The sequence below is a fragment of the Armigeres subalbatus genome, chromosome 2 (assembly GCF_024139115.2).
Source record: "Armigeres subalbatus isolate Guangzhou_Male chromosome 2, GZ_Asu_2, whole genome shotgun sequence".
Classification (NCBI taxonomy): domain Eukaryota; kingdom Metazoa; phylum Arthropoda; class Insecta; order Diptera; family Culicidae; genus Armigeres; species Armigeres subalbatus.
The window spans coordinates 31,952,247-31,969,302 of NC_085140.1; the positions used below are offsets into that span (position 1 = coordinate 31,952,247).

The 17,056-nt window shown below is 37.8% G+C and overlaps 1 protein-coding gene across 13 annotated transcripts in view; it reads right to left on the minus strand.

Annotated features, from left to right (window-relative positions):
• LOC134218429 (collagen alpha-1(XVIII) chain) overlaps positions 1–17,056 on the minus strand; it is an 865,092-nt gene that overhangs the window by 480,810 nt on the left and 367,226 nt on the right. The window lies entirely within an intron of this gene.

Sequence of the window (17,056 nt, forward strand, 5' to 3'; positions counted from 1 at the left end):
AAATTAGGTTAATCATTTTCTTTACGTTACAAAAATTAATTTTTATATATATTATATTTATCATCGTTATTTTTTATGTTTCATGAGTTCATCACGTACATGGAAAGAAGATTGAAACGCGTTCTCCGTTCATTGCATCCAGCTTGACTGTATCTTATTTTTTGATTTTCTTGCAAGTATGTCAGCTAATTCTACACTCAACCGGTGTTATATTCTGATACAAATATTGTATGAGACCCTACAATTTTGAAAGCTGTTCTTACAATATTTGTCTGCGAGCAATTGAGCATACAGTTTTGTATAAGAATCTTTTAATTCCGCATATGCCCAGTTTTTATACAGGTTTTGGTAGGCTACTGTACAGAATTTTTAAAAAATCTATTAGCCCGTATAACAACCGTCGACAAACCAAATTGAAAATCGATTTCATTACAGTATCTCGCATCAAATGTACATACATAAAAATCAATTCATAACGTTTTTCAGTGTTCGTAACATTAAAAAAAAAATTTTTTTTTTGAGAAATGTATTAGTTCAAAAACTAAAATTAATTAAAAATAAATTGAAAAACTAATTTATTTCATTTTCCTATCTCGGAACTGTTGGTTCGATGCGCTGCTGAAGTACTACTAGCAGATACATCTGTTTGAATGACATTGTTTTCCACTCAATTGCCACGTAAAAGCAAATTATATTTTTTTCAAATCACTTCGCAACTTTCAGCACATTTTTACCTGTGCACCAATAGTTGCGGTAGTGTTCCTATAGTTTCGAGTCTCGTAAGAAATCAATGTGATTCGCAAGTATTGGAACACGAATTAAAAAATACCGCAACTATTGGAACAGTGTACCAATAATTTGAGTTGAGATTTTATGACGGAATACATGGAATACATGCGACGCACAGTGTTGCTTTTTGCCGATTTCGTGTGCTTTTTTAATGGCATCGTTTCTGTTGATTTTTTCGCTGTAGTTTGTTCGGAGAAGACGTTAGATATGAAAAGGGCCTTTTTTTAGATAATCTGTAAAATGATTAATACGCCTAAAAATGAGATAAAAATTTTGCTTAACCATCGAAACCAGATATGAGCCTAGTGTCTCCAGGAAAGTTGTAGCGGATGGTATTTCAAGCCACTTTGACAAAGACACCCCATACCTATGACTTTTGTAGTACGAGATATGTGACATTTTCTGTGAAAGGTCCTTAAAATCAGTTTTTTGAGCATACATTTTTTCTATGTTTCAGGCATTTTTAACATCTTATAGAAAGTTGTTTGGCTAACAAAAAAACATTTTTGTAGAACATTACGAAGCTCTATCTCTTAAAATAGAAAAATTATTTGAGAAAATGTGCAACTTGTTCCGGCGCAAAATGACGCACACAACTTTTTAGCTGTAAAAATGAACTGCTGGCCAAATGAATTTTCCGCCAAACGACGATTCCGGTCAAAAGATATTATCGCACAAATCATAATTTTGATTACATCATATGTAATGGCCAAATTGTAATCTGCTGATGAAATTACACAAATAAACCAATACATAAACAAATGATCTATTTAACCAAACGACTTTGAAATGTTCGGCCGAACGACATTTTCGGTTAAACAAACATCTCGGTTGAACGGCATTTTCGAAAAAAAAACGTGTTAGGAGAAACGACTTTTTCGACCAAATGACATGTTCGGCCAAACCGTTTTCGGCCTGATAATCGTTTCAGCTAAATGTTTAGTTCGGCAAAATGAAAATAGGCTGGATGATTTTCGGCCCAACTTGTTATTCGCCCAAGGCCAATTGGCATTCGTCCAAAAGGCTTTCGGCCGAATGAATTTTGGTCAAACGACTCTTCCCCAAATTCAAAGGATTTGTATATGCTACAGTATAGAACAAGCCTAATAACATTTATTTTTGTTGTGTTTATAAAACAAGAGAGGCAAACCTTTGGGAAAACGGCCAGGGGCCCCACAGAACCTTATATACCAAATACACCCTTTTCATACATTTGGGAGGCCCCGGTGCCTTCTTCCGCCCAAGTAACCACTATAGCACTATAGCACTATGTTACGGTCAATATACTGCTATTCAAAAATCTTTAAGCATAACAGTAGCACTATATGGCCGATTTGGCGAAATATACGGTTTTTTGTTTACTTGGGTGGCTAAATCCGGCCTTGGTACTGTTAGGGCACATGTCATTTGATCCGTTTCAAAAATGACTTGTAGGAATATTAAGATACAGTTTATTACAAAACTTGTCTCGCATTTGACAATTTGATTGGTATTTTCGGCTTCACTCTTCGCGGGTCTCTACTCTCTATCTATCAACATCGTTGCTGGGAATTTTGGCCCTATTCGAAATTGCTCTGACGTTTCAGCGATATGGTTGCAGTACTAATAAAGTGTTGTTGATTTTGTTGCTTATTTCCAATTTTTCGCAAAAGAAAACTGTATTATTAAAATTGGTACACACGACTACAAAAAAGTTCCTAATTATACACCCAACCAGGTACTGCAACATTTTATTACAATCATTCATTAGTTCCACGTACAGTTTGCCGAAATTTGCGACATATGCACAGCTTGTATTAAAGTCACAATAAAATAAGACCTGGTTATGTGTTGTGTGTATACTGGAATCTATTTTTACACTCCCATCGAGGAGTGGAATGCTGTATACTTTGACAAATTTAGATACTTAACAAAAAATCGACCTAAGACGGGTGTTGAACCTGGGCCCTCCACACTCAGCGCATCTTGACACGTTTCATGCTATGTGGATGTGAAAATCATTCAGTGGAACGGTGACAGGGATAGCAACTACTCATACAAGTAGAATTATCACCATGCAAAGTTCTGTCCGTTGTGTTCCGTCGTCAAGCTTAATGGAATCAGGAAGATTGTGTGAGTAAAAGTTATATTGCTGTACACGATGCATATACTTGTTCTAGGAAGAGCCAAATGAGTGTCGTTTAGATGTTTTGATCGAAACCAAATAAACCGACTTAATGCAATGAGCTGGATTAACAAGTATGACATTCTCTGATCGGTTTGCATGCAAAATTTGATACAAAACGCTCTATACAACGATTGCCACAAAGAATTGTTTTGGGTGCAGGTACTTTTTTTCTCTTGCATCTCCCTCCCTCTTCCCTTTGTTTCCATAAAATGAGCATGAGCAAGAGCATGTATTTCGTAGTTGCTACTCCGTGATTGACCGAACAATCGCAATTGCACAGGGAACCAATGGATGGAAGCATGGGATTTACTCTCCAACCTCAATGTACACAGTCCGAGAGCTCTAGTATTTTGAATGGTCGATAACGACGCTGGCCACCTCTTCACGGTCTATCGGGGATGGAACGAAATGGATGATGCAATCACACGTCCACTGCAAGCCGAGAACACCTCTGCACTCATCAGTTTCTGTGGATTTTTTATTGGAATTTGGAAGGTAGGTTCTATCCCGAGCAGCACAAGGCAGATCAAAATTGTTGCAGCAACTTAATTGGGACTGATTCTGGTCACATATGAGTTGCAGTAACTTATGTGGAACATGTGTGCTGCCAGGGATGGTAGAGGTTCATCTTGGTTAAGGGGCTACTAATGTGAGAGTAATGAAAGAATGGTATATTCTTATGTCGAAACGAGCTTTTGCTCATTTCTCATTTCCAAGCCCATTTCCAGTTCTAGCGATTGCTAGAACATGAGAAATATATGAAAGATACAAAGTAGGAGGAACCAGGAACGGGCCTGAGATTTAACCCACGACCTCATGGTCCTGTGTATGAGGCAGAAGCGGTAGCCATATGACCACCAAGCCCGTGTCTTCCGTTTGTTGTCATAAAATGAGGAGCGAAACTTCTCAACAAGGGCTGGAAAGTGTTGGAACCCAACGTTAAATAACCTCATGTTTACAAAAGTTAAGTAAAATTAATCTATCTTCTAGTTTCTACTTAAAATTTAGTATATTTCACACAATATTAAGAATATTTCACATAGTTTCAAGAAAAAATTGCCTAATTTTGGGTTCCTACACTAAACCCACGATTTGAGTAAAAAGTATCTAATATTAGATACTTTTTTTCTATCCGTGCAGGCATTGTTTTAACTGTTTTTCATTGTTATTGAGATGGGTGCATGTTGGTAACGTTCTTGTTAAGTAAAATTTAAAAATTATATGTTATTATTTAAATTTTGGAAGTCACAAAATAATTTAAATTAAAAATTATGTGAGCTGAGTAGAATCTTTTTCATGACTTTTGATCATTGGGTGAGTATTCAATGTATTTCATGTGCACCTTGTCTTATTATGATTTATATAGGATCAGATACCCTACAAGCTTTATTTTTAACCCTTCAATACGCACGCCACGCTCGTGCAGTGTATCGCAAGCGACGTTTTTTTACATTTGTGTTGTAAAAATGCAATATAGCGCCTAATTGTTGAAAAGTGCAAGGATTATTGTGTTCATTCGATGTTTGATATTGTAATAAAATTAAATTAAATCGACGGTTGTGATTAATATACGGGCTGTTACTAATATGTCAGCGTTTAACCCATAGTTTCCCAAAGTGATGGGTCGCGACCCTCCAGCCTGTGTAAATCTTATGGAAGGGGGTCGCGACCCCACAGCTTTGGTAAGCTATGGTTTACCACATCTGGAGATTACACTCGGGCTGATAAAAAAAAAACATAGCCAAGGCCTGGGTTAAATTTGGTTGGAATGGATCGCGAACTTTTGATGCATCGGATCATGTTCTCTGGGAAACCAGATATCTCCCTTTGTTAATAAGGATACTGTCTCCAGAAGATCAAGAAACAGGATAATAATTCTACATCAATACAATTCTGCAATCGTGAAAATTTATCACGAGTGCGAAACATAAACGACGAATTCCACGGGTGCGAAACGTTTTTACCGCGTAGATCGAATCGATGTTGAGGTAGAATACAAAGTTTCCGCCAGAATTGAATGTTCCTCTACCATTTGAAAAGATTGTCAAGATCAAAAGCTAAGAGATGTTTGGGGAGGAAAGTGTGTCGTTTGCCAATCTCAACGCACTTCATTCCCACAACTGGTAAACGAAAGTGGACTGCGGTAGTGGCAGCAGCAGCCATGAAACTTACAGCTATCGGAGCTACAACAGCTACGAACGCTTTATCGGTGACTGTTGGGCATTGTGATCATGATTCTAATGGAAGCAGAAGCAAGAAAGGATGAGAAATACAAAGCTGTGGAAACTGAGGACTTTTCGGATATCCCTGGTGTTTCCTGTTCAAGATTAGTGCCCATTTAACAGTAGTCGCACTGGATTGGTGAGCACGTTTCAGTTCTTTAGCTTTCCTCATTTCAATTCTTAACAATTTTATCAATTCATAAAAAGGGCATCGTTTGCTGCTATTGCTTTTAATATAGTTTTTAAACACATTTCCGCACAGGAACCCGCCGAAATATTTCCTAATAGTCACTTATTTGAAATAAAAACCTAATATTTATCGCGAATCCTGCCCGAAAAAAACCTGATTAATCAATCTAGTGGTGATCGTGCCTTTCTCGTGCATTAGATATTCTAAAAAATTGAGTTAGATTTTCTTAGCGTGTTTATCGTATTTTGGCCATAATTGTTGATCCCATAGCCAATTTTCAATAGGAACGATTTTCCTTCGAATGCAACTTGTTGCAAGTAAATCGGTTGATGATAAGTTCCCAAAATATGAGTGAGTTTATTTTTGCGCACATGCATACACACGCAGACAGACATCATCTCATTTCGTCAAGCTGAGTTGATTGGTAAATAACACTATTAATTGCATATTATTCGGCAACTCGACCGTACGAAAACCATTTTTTTGTTAAATATCTTGGCTGTGCATATGCACAGCACATGTTTCGAAATGGACAAATTGATATGAAATTTGCGAAAAAGAATCCACGTGTCTTGGAGGGGCTCGAACCCTCAACCTCCTACTCTCTAGATAGGCGTGATAACCCCTACACAACAAGACCACTTAAAGGTCACGTTTGCGGAAAAGCCATCAGAATCCGAGTACCAACCTCCACCTCGAGTCCCTCCAAGACACGTGGATTCTTTTTCGCAAATTTCATATCAATTTGTCCATTTCGAAATATGTGCTGTGAATATGCACAGCCAAGATATTAAAAAAAAATAACACGGTGGGTATCTGAGCCTTCTATCACAAAATCAATTTTTAAAGTGAAAACATTGCTTTTTTATACTTTGGTGAACGAAAAAGGCAAAAATGATCGAATGTAAATACCGGTACCGGTTCCACATAGGTTTATGCAGATTTTATGTGACCGGATTTAGATTAGTCACAATGAAGTTGTTGCAGCCATTTTAGTCTGACTTGTGCTGCTCAGGTTATTAGGGTGGTTCAAAAAATAAATTTTGCTTCGCCACGCTTTATTGGATTTTGTTTCATATTCTGGGATTCATTCGATTGTTTGGGCTGGTTTGGATTGGCCGTTTCAGGTTTGTATGAGGGTGGGAATGTTGAATTTTTCATTGTACTGACTGTGGCGCTTCCATATTGAGCGCTGGCAAGGTGAAAACCTATATGACTGGGGGTAATCATCAGGATATTTCACTCAACAGGGATTGCATATTGATTGATCGTTCCAATAACTATTAATCGGTTTTAATTCAGGTTGCAAAATTTTGGAAATTTAACTTCTGGTTATGGTCATTGAAACTCTCAAAGGGCATCACTGAAACGTGCAGTGCATCAAGCGATGCGGAGCGCGTCTTAACACTCGTAAAGTAGAATAGCAATAGAGGGATTCTTTTTGTCTTGGACGCATTCCACAAAGAACAGGCGTACGCGTCAGTACCGCATCGACCTTTCACACAAAGCAGAATATGTTGCATGTTTAGTAGTTATGCGAATCGATTACTGATTGTTAGTACGATCAATTAAGATGTGGTTAACATTGACTGAAAACTCTGGAGCGTTGCCTTTAGTTATGGGGGTTCTCTTTTTGGTGACGCTAGGAAAGTGGGAATATGCTGTAATAATCAGTGTATTGAAAAGATTACTTTTCCCATTCTTCGTACAAAAACGGCCTGGACCCAGTCAGTTTTTTCCCAAATCGGCTCAGGTTTTCAGAGGACACTCGGAGCATAGAAGGAGTCGAGTGGACGTGGTGGCGTATGTTCGACTTTTCGGGCCAAACTGTTGTAATAAATACGTGATCAATTCTACTGCAATAAACTAATGTTTTCATTGCACCAATACTTCCAAAACATCGTTTTGGTACCCAACCAACCTTTACCTTAAGAGACGCTTTCAAATCAAGTTCGAACAGATGTTTGGCGTTCTTTGGGAGCTTCATCCTTAAGATGATAGGACCAAGGCGTTAAAAATGCAGAAGCTAATAAGTTTTGAAGACCTGAAGGTCGCTGTGATGCATCGGGTGAAGCGCAACTACGTCATGAGAATGGTCATAACGTTGAAACACTAGTTTCAACGAACCTCTTTTCGGCAATTGTCAAGTGATTAAGGACTGGTATTCGTAAGGACAATCGGAATTTCGTAACGTTTCTCAGACTTCTTCAATCCCTTCAGTTTTGTTTTATAAATATACGATTAAATGTATTCGTCTGTGAAAGCCGTTTCCTTAAGCATGTGTTTGGACAATTGTGAAATTAAAACACTTTCAAGAATATGGTAGTTGACCGTGGTGTATGGAGAAAATCGGACTTGCCTTATTGTACATCTACAATGACCGTGGGAATGTTTATCTCTGGAACTCCATCTACAATTTGTGCAAGGGTTCATGCTATGCTATGCCACCATGAGATTATATACAGGCTTATTTCTCAGGAGAAAAATCTCTTCGACATTCTTCTTTTAACCAGGTAAAACTTGAATTTTTATGTGCTCGATATAATTCGATTTACTTTCGGGAGAGCAAAAAGTTCTAACATAACAAACGGTGAACAGTCTAAGAGATACACAACGTTTTCTCTACTGTCATGCTTCAGACTCATCTCCGCAGATCAATATGATGGAAGTCACTTGTCATAAAACGAGTTCGCACTATCTTATTTGATTCCACCATTTGATTGACTTTAACAGATACATATTTTTACCAAGACTGTGCGTACGGCCATCTTCAGTGTCTCGTACTTGACTCGACTTCGACTAGCTTATCAAGGTGGTTAGACACATTAGCTGACTAGCATCGTCGAGTGCACCGCCCCACAGATATTCGGAGTCGGAGTTCATATTGGGCATGACTTGAAAGCCAAGAGCATGAAATACGTCTTCAAGAAGTCAAGCAGTTGATCAAAAGTTCAACGATTCCGGCAAATTAACAAGTACTTCGGGCGGTCATGTTAGTGTTCGACCGGTTAGGGCTGATTGCACATTTTCTTTCGCACGGAAAATTATTATGCAACCGATCTGGAAAACTCGAAAGGTCTGGGATGAATGTATCGCAGAAGAACTTCGAATGGTGTTGAATGGCAGGTGTCAGTATCTGCAGCGCTTGCACGGGAAAGAAGTTTCGCGGTGCTTCATCAAAGAGTTGAACTTGTTTACTATGCACAAAAATGAAGCGCATTTATTGGAAGAAAAAATACCTGGTGAGTCGAAAAATTCTCGGCTACGAATTCTGAAAAGCGTTTCAAAAAAGTTTCAGATGGAATGTGGAGCCATTGAAGAAGTAGAATTTCCGATGTGCGTTCGTGACTGCAAAAATAAAAGTTACCCGCTGCCACCTTCATCAAAACTTCGGATAGAACTGCAAGCAGTAATGGTCGATACAAAGTTGATAGAATCAGTACTAGCGTCATTATAATAGACATTAAAGTCAGTAGGCGTTATCTGTGGTCAAACTTCTCAACAGCTTTGTGTTGGCTACGATCCTACACTCGACGATATTACTAATTCGTGACGCTTCGAGTAGGAGAGATCCTCACCACGAGTGGCACTACGCTTCGTCTAAGCTGAACATTGCCACAAAATGGAAGTCTCGTACTAGTTTCGACCCAAAGAATCCGTGGTATAATGCACCAGAATATTTGTATAAACCAGCTGCGTTGTGGCCAACATAACCTTTTCAGAACCTACAAAAGCAATATTTCTGTTTCACAGAATAATACACAGAGTAATACACATTGATAACGCATATAGATTTCCCATTACGGGAATCTACTTGTCAGGGCCGATGCTTATGTCCTACGGGCAGTCCGTAGATTCAAGGGACTAAAGGTTTAAAGCTGAATTAGGAAAGACCTAGAATCAAGCAGAAAACTAACACGATGAGTATGCGATTCTGCAACGAAATCACATAATTCCAGGGAGTACAGCAGCAACTCTGAAGTCTATTCTATAGTGCTAGCTGCCACCAAGATTTCATTCGAATGAACAGTCGAATAACAGCAGCAACAGATATTTATCTACGATGGCATGTTCACCAACCCAGCAAACACAAGATCGTATATCATAGCGAATAAGTGTACAAAGTGGAGGCCATATACGTGCACTTTGCATGCAGTCAAATGGAGGAATGCGCCTATATCGCCTCCACATTGTACACTTATTCGCTAGCATATGCGACTTTGTGTTGGCTGGGAACTCTGCAACCAATTGGGAATTCAATCCACTTTCGGTACCTTACATGGTGTGCTCTGCTAAGGCAGCAATTGCAGATCATCTACCTCAGACAGCGATAACTTTAAGTGAAAGCAATTGTCAGTCCTAGACCGCCAACTCCGCTGGACTCCGCAGAGCAAGAGACCTCAATACCAACTTATTTTCTATTGTTTGTAAGAGCGACATACAATAGTGCAAAGAAGCGGTGGCAGTTTGAGGGGCAGTTGAGGGGCAGGCAGCAGCGGCTTGCGTCGATCAATCCTGGAGACGTTGAATACGCGAGTATTTGCCAACCATAACAGGACGCAGTAAGTGGTCAAGCCGTTGTTGGAATCTGGTGGCGCAGATAAACAGACGTCTCACTTAGAACAAAATGCAATCAAAATCATCGTTACGGAAACATTATCGATCAAATTCTGTGGAAGTGCCATCAGTTGCCTATTGACCACCTAAAAAATTAAATCCATCGTTAAAAAGGTGAACGATGGAATATGTGTTGACTACGATCCCAAGTAACATTTCAAGTTTTATTCCACTCTTGGAATGGTTTTCACGATCAAATTATAAGAACTCACAATAAAACTCATTATTATACGACAACCATCTGATGACCACTATAAGAGTAAGATATGGCCATGTGGCCCTCTCTAGATGACCACTATAAGCCTCTTATAAGCGTATTTGGAAACCCCTTAGAAACCACCCGCAAAAAAGGGAATTTGGCTGCGGCAAATTACGGAGAAATAATAACAAAATGGACTGATGATGAAAATTATGATGAGGATATCAACACAATAATATTTATTCAGGTTTGTTCTGCAATATTCTATCATTGAAATAAGTTGCGCTTTGGATTTCATGGTGAAAACTATGAAAATATTAAGATTCTACGCGCCGGCGAAATAATGTAGTTCAGCGCAATAAATTGAAATCAATTAAAATATCAACATTGCAAATATTTACTTAATCTGTAGATTTTCACCCTGATATATTTCCAATTCTAATCATTTACCAGGCGAAGTGTTCTACGCGACGAAATATTATCTAATTATGGACTTCAGCGATAAATTTGACTGATTTGAAAATGCTTCTTCTTTTACAATATGTCCATCGTCCATTCCGATCAGAAATATGTTGCTCATATTTCACACCCTTATAAACTCTTTGTAATGCAAATATTCTTATTGCGGTTATTCATTTGACTACATTACGACCAAGAATTTGGGCTTTTATCGAGCTTTGAAAATATGACTTATTGCGCTCTTCATCACAACCGTAGAGCAGCTCATAAAATCAATTGGAATTTGACGTTTGAGGCTTTTTCAGCAGATTTATGAGAGGTTTGTTGATAGTAATAAGAGTGCCAATAAAACTGAGCAACTAGCCATGGTGATTGCTGTCATAAATCCGTTATAAGAATTAAATAAATCCAACAAGCCTGGAAATTGTTACTTGGGATGTCTGTTTCTCTGTGTTGGTCGTCGAGGAGGGCAAGCGCAACGATTGGCTTAGGGGACGAAACAGAAGCAGCAGCCGGACAAGTTAGGTGAGCGACCATGCATTCAAAAAATGAATTGGTTAGCCAACCGGACATCTGGACGGTCCGCAACCACACGGGCGGGGGAGTATTGCGGGACCAGTGTGCAATATGAGTTCAGCACCGCAGTATTAGTTATCGGAGTACCGTCCGAAGCATAGACGTTAATCGGACTTTCAGCATTAACGATAGTGATGCATCGTGGTGAGCTGTCACATGCAGAATACCCGAGTAATAATTTGTTTTTCACAGAGTGTGAACATAATAGTCAACTAGTTTGAGTAGTAGCACAGATAACAGATATTGAGGCTGGCATCCGATACGTGTGTAAACATCCGCAACCGTCAATTCAAATGTATTTCAAATTGGGACCCCGTTTGGCAATCGATTGTAGATGGCGCAAGGATCATTGTTATTGAGAACGCAGCCCGAATGCAGCTGTCAAATACATTGGCTGTCGACGGTTGTTTATCAGCTGCATTCGTACACAGAAAGAAAAATCATTCATCAAATTAAAAAAACCGTTGGTTAAAATAAAAAGTTGCGTTGGTTCTTTTTCGTAGAGAGTTCCGTGTGTTTAAAATAAAAGTACGGAAACTTTTGTTACACCCATGCTTCAAAAGTGACATGCGGCTCTGAAAATAAAAGTACAAAACATTCACCATAAGAATGTATCATGTCAAATCAAAATTGTAGAAAAAAAAGTTGATTATTTTCAATTTGAAATGAAGCTTTAATTTCAGCAAAAAGGTTTTCCCACCCTTCCATTTATGTCTTCTTTTTAACTTCATTGAATCGATTTTTACTTCATTTTAAAACTTAATATTTATTGCTCTGGGTTGAATTTTAAAACATGTAATATTTAGGATGGCCTGGGAATGTCGTGTTCATCGTCGTTCAATCCACTTAGCATGTAATCAAGCCGGATTGGCTGCAATCGGTCTTCGAGATGCTTTATCAAGAGTGGCATAATTTTTCTTCCTGTAAATCTGTAAGGAAAAGCAAAGACAAAAGTAGCGCATGAGGATCGTCATCTTAATTTTAAATTAACAAGAAATTCAGCGCACAACTTCATTCCCGCTATTGAAGTACCGGATTGGCTGCCGTTTTTCAAAGATCAGATTTATAGCACACTGGTAGCCTGGTAGTACATCCTTTCGCTTAAATATTCAAAAAAAATGACTTACCTAGGAGCTCCTAGTTTCGTGATAATATTACAGGAATTTCCTTTGGCACTGCATTCTGGTCACTACTGCACAAAACAGTAGCTAAAATGGCGCAAACACACAAAAGAGTTGCGATTAATAAATATATCGGAAGCAGCGCCTGTGGTTGGGCTGGTTTTGTCGCTACTGTTTTGTTTTCGTTTTTGCTGTCATGCACGGAAAACGGTTTTGACCGTATTGACAGATAAATAGTTTTTAGGTTGAATGAGAGAACTTTTAATTTGTCGTTGGGAACAGAAGAAAAAAAACTTTTAAATTGAAAAGTAATTTTGAACTAGGCTTATTTCACTTTCAATTTTAACGAAACGAAGCACTTTTCAGAAGGAAAGTGTAAAACATTCTGTAAAACCATGTTTGTTTTTTGTGTGTATGTACTGCCGCAACCAGTTGAGTAGATGACAGTAGTGAGCCAACGTATATTAATTCAAATGTTTACACAGGATTTTCAATAAAATTTGTTCTAGCCTAAATATCTGTTATCTGTGGTAGTAGCTTATTTAGCTTTTCATTGGAAATCATTAACAAGCTTGATGGTTATATGGCTACCACTTCTGCCTCATACGCCGGAGCTCATGGGTTCAATCCCCAACCGTTCCATTTCTCCTACCTTGTATCTTTCCACATATTTCTTATGTTCTAGCAATCACTAGAACTGAAAATGGACTGGACGAATGATTACATCATTATTTCCTTCTTATCACCGATAGACCCTGAGGACGTGGCCAGCGCCGTTTTCGACGATTTTAAATATAAGAGCTCTTCGACTATGCACATTGAGGTTCAAGAGCAAATTCCATCAGGAACAGTGAACTGGTATTGTGAGGTGAACTTCGTTTATTTATACACAAGCAATACACGCACAAAAATGTATTGTAGAAACAACAATATTCTGGTTTGAATTCAACAATAATTATTGTTAACTCAGGGCTAATAATACTTGCCCTTTGAATCAATCCAGAATATTGTTGTTTCTACAATCATAGTTCTTCATGACTTTTGTAGTCTTATTGTTATTTCAACAATATTATTGTTGAAACAATCCTCACTGTATTATTATTAGAATAATACATGTACGATTGATTTAAAAATATTTTATTATTGAAATTATAAAAATGCATTCAAAGTAATGGGATTGTTATTTTTAATAACTTTTCAATTAATCCAGCAAAAATAATAGATTGGGTGTTTTATTTCCATGTCATTTATTAATGATTATTAAATGTAGTAACACATGTGAACAATTAAATTTGATTTGCTAATGATGTTGACACGGGGCGATCGGTTACCGGGAGCCGGGAAGACGAACTGTACTGTCCACATGCGCTTTGGTTTTGCGTCCTTCAAAACTTATGCATGTTTCCGACTCTCAGCCGTAATGATTTTATAAATCCTGATGTAAAAATGGATGATCTATATCAGAAACGTTAGATACATAAAAATTATATGCTAACTTACCTTTATTTTGAAGAACAATTTGGCGACGATTCGAACTTTTTCCTCCACATAAATCGGAGAAGACATTTCGATGTATATTTTTTAAAGTACACTTAAAAAACCACATGCTGATTCGTAAACAGTCAAATTCACAACAATACAAAATATTGTTGAAATAACAATAATATTGTAAATTCAATCTGAAAACACTGTAGTTTTAACAATCAAATATTTTGATTTAACAATACACTAGATTTTGTTTTTACGTGATTTACATTTTCTCAATTTTCCACTCATCCTAAATGTTCAACGTATATTAATTATCATGTGATTTTTCTTTGATTTATTCTGGATTTTTTGAAACATGTTGCGAAGAGTTTGGTGGCAAATTGAAGTCACACGATCAAAAATACGAGCGAAAAAAAATCGTGTAAAAACAAAATCCTGTGTACCTTGATTATTGAAATCAACAATTCATATTTTTAGTTTAAACGTTCAAAAATATGCTGCGTGTAATGACAAAAAAAAAATCGGCTGTATTGAGTCAGTAGATAGTCTGAAGTATTGTTGTGAATAATTGATTAGAATAATACGTGAGTAATAGAAGTAGCCTAAACTAAATTTAAATCGAAATTATTTTCATATTCAGGTCGTCTATTTGATTTTTAGCATTCTTTAAGCTTTTTAGGATACCAGTGTCAATTGCATCTTTCATGATTCCCATTTTCAGCAATGCCATAATGCGACTCATGGCATTTTCCACAATTGAGTATGCAGAACTTTTCTGTTCTTGACTGGTTGGTTGAACAACTTATCTCGAAGGAAGAATTAAGTCAGAAAACTTCCGAATTCTCTGGCCTCATGTTTAGTCGAGCGGAAAGCAAATCTCAAGTGCAATCTATTTTCCACTGTCATCTTGCTCGACGCGCCACTGGCTATATAAAAGCAAAAAATGATTGTACCTACGGATTTATAAATCGAACATAATTCGTCGTTAACTTTTCTTGCTTTCTATTTAAGTAAACGAAACCAACAAGGATTCATTCGTATGCACATAAGGTAGCATCATGAATAAATTGTTCTGCTGCATCACATATTATTTTAATTATTTTTCTGTACTTCCCCAATTTACTTCCCTTTTCTCTGGAAAACCGAGAACTTTGATTGGAACATCTCGCAGTAACCAATATATGTATGAATAATGCTTTTCTCCTCAACTCGACTGCCCTCCATCAACTGCCAGACAAACTCAAAACCTATACAATTGTGCTCCAACAGGGTTCAAACCAATAGTTTACGATTGACAACACAAAGCACATTCACCTTGTAGGGGAGAAACGTCCAATATGCACGCTTTAAGCTTTTTCGATGTTTTCACCAATATAAACAAGAGTATCGAGCAATTTCAACGTGCAACGATGCAAAATTTACAAAATCAGCAATTAAAATATGTTTTAAAAATGGGACTGGGGAAGAACACCCGAAAGATGATGTAGAATGACTCAATCCTTTACAAAGGATTTTATTAGCTAAACCACTTTGCCCCGTGGGTGCATTTTACACTGTTCTTGTCACAGAGAGAGTATTGTAACAACATCGCTGATCGTCGTATATTCAAGGGAATTTCTGAGAGCAATGATGCATGAATAGGGTGACCAAATGTATTTTGTTGAAAGATAAAATTTCGAAAGGAACAATATTCGAGAATTGAAAGTTGCAATGAACATGAAATTGGAAGCAATCGACGAGGAACTCAATTATTTACAGAAAAGCGCTGTTAAATGTAAGTTTTTCGAATTTGCAGTGATTTATTTTCATTATGTTGTTGAGTACATCACTATTAAATGGTAAAACGCGTTCGGTTAGAATTTCTGTTTCTATTTCTTAATTTATGATAGGTATTAAAATATATGTTTAGCCATTATGTTCCTAAAATGTTTAAAACCAAATCGATATTAGATTCGAGCGGGAAAGAAACGGCTGTGCGGATTTTGCCGAGCTGCGGAATTATGAACAAAATATCTACTGATAACCGAGACAACACGTCATCCAAATCCAAAATGGTCACCCTACCCGCATGCATCCCATTGCATTCTTCCAACAATGGATTCTGGATTGTCGAATTTTGCTTGCTCCATCGGCAGCCTGTGGCCAAAAATCATGAATAAAGTAACTCTTTGCCCGAAAGAACGATGGAACGATGGAACCATATCCAGATTGGCAGCGGAGGAACATCCATGCATGCAATCCACCCCTTATGAAGGTAATCATATGTGGGTTACGTACGAACGTTCGTTCGGTCGTTCGTTCCGGATTCCGTAGGGCACACACATGCCAGACCCCAAATCATTTTTCTTATTCAAACACGTACGCTTTCCCCGGGATCCCGGGATGGATGGGGGTTTGTTTTACCCCCGGGTCGACACAACCGAGCTTCCATTGTGTGTCGCAAATCGGATGGAATATTGTAAAGAGGTTCTCGGCGTTTTTTCTTGTCGTGTCCCTGCGCCAAGATGCCAAAAAGAGTCCTACATTCCGACATAGGAAGCGGCGTTGGAAATATGGAGGTTCCCAAGATCTGGCTAAAGTAGCTTAAGTAATGGCTAAATAATGATGTTACAGGATTTTTGCTTCGCCTTTGGGGTTGCAGTGCAGTCGTTGTCCTCGTGGAGGTTCTTACAAAGATGGGAGCGATTATGGTTAGAGTTCCTGGTGGCATGTGGCAGCAAACGGAGTAAGAGAACACTGGCGGACAATTATCCGGTCAATTGGCTGTTGGAGGAATCGTGAATGTGATAGGTAGGATAAAAAGGAATCTCTGGTGAACTAATTGTCGTGCTGAGGACAGTTTAATTAATCGATGACAAGTTTATATGTGAAACGTTCTTAATTGTCGTTTGGCATTGGTATTTGACTTATTAATTTTATATTGAAATTCTTAAAGGTTCAATAAAGTGGTGGAATTACATTTACAATTACATGTATGAAAAGAAATTACACCAAAAACTCAAAAATCATTCTCTAAACAGACTCTCGAATACAATTTTCACGGAATCTTGCTACAACATAAGAAAAGATTGTGTTTTTTTTTCAAAAAGTTTATGTTTGAACTAAAAGTAAAATTGATTAATTCATACCTTTTTTGTGCCCCCATAGTTTGCGAACATCGAAAGGAGCAATTCATATTCCTCTATTCTCAATTTGCCTTTTCAATTAGCAACGACAGACCGAAAGCTG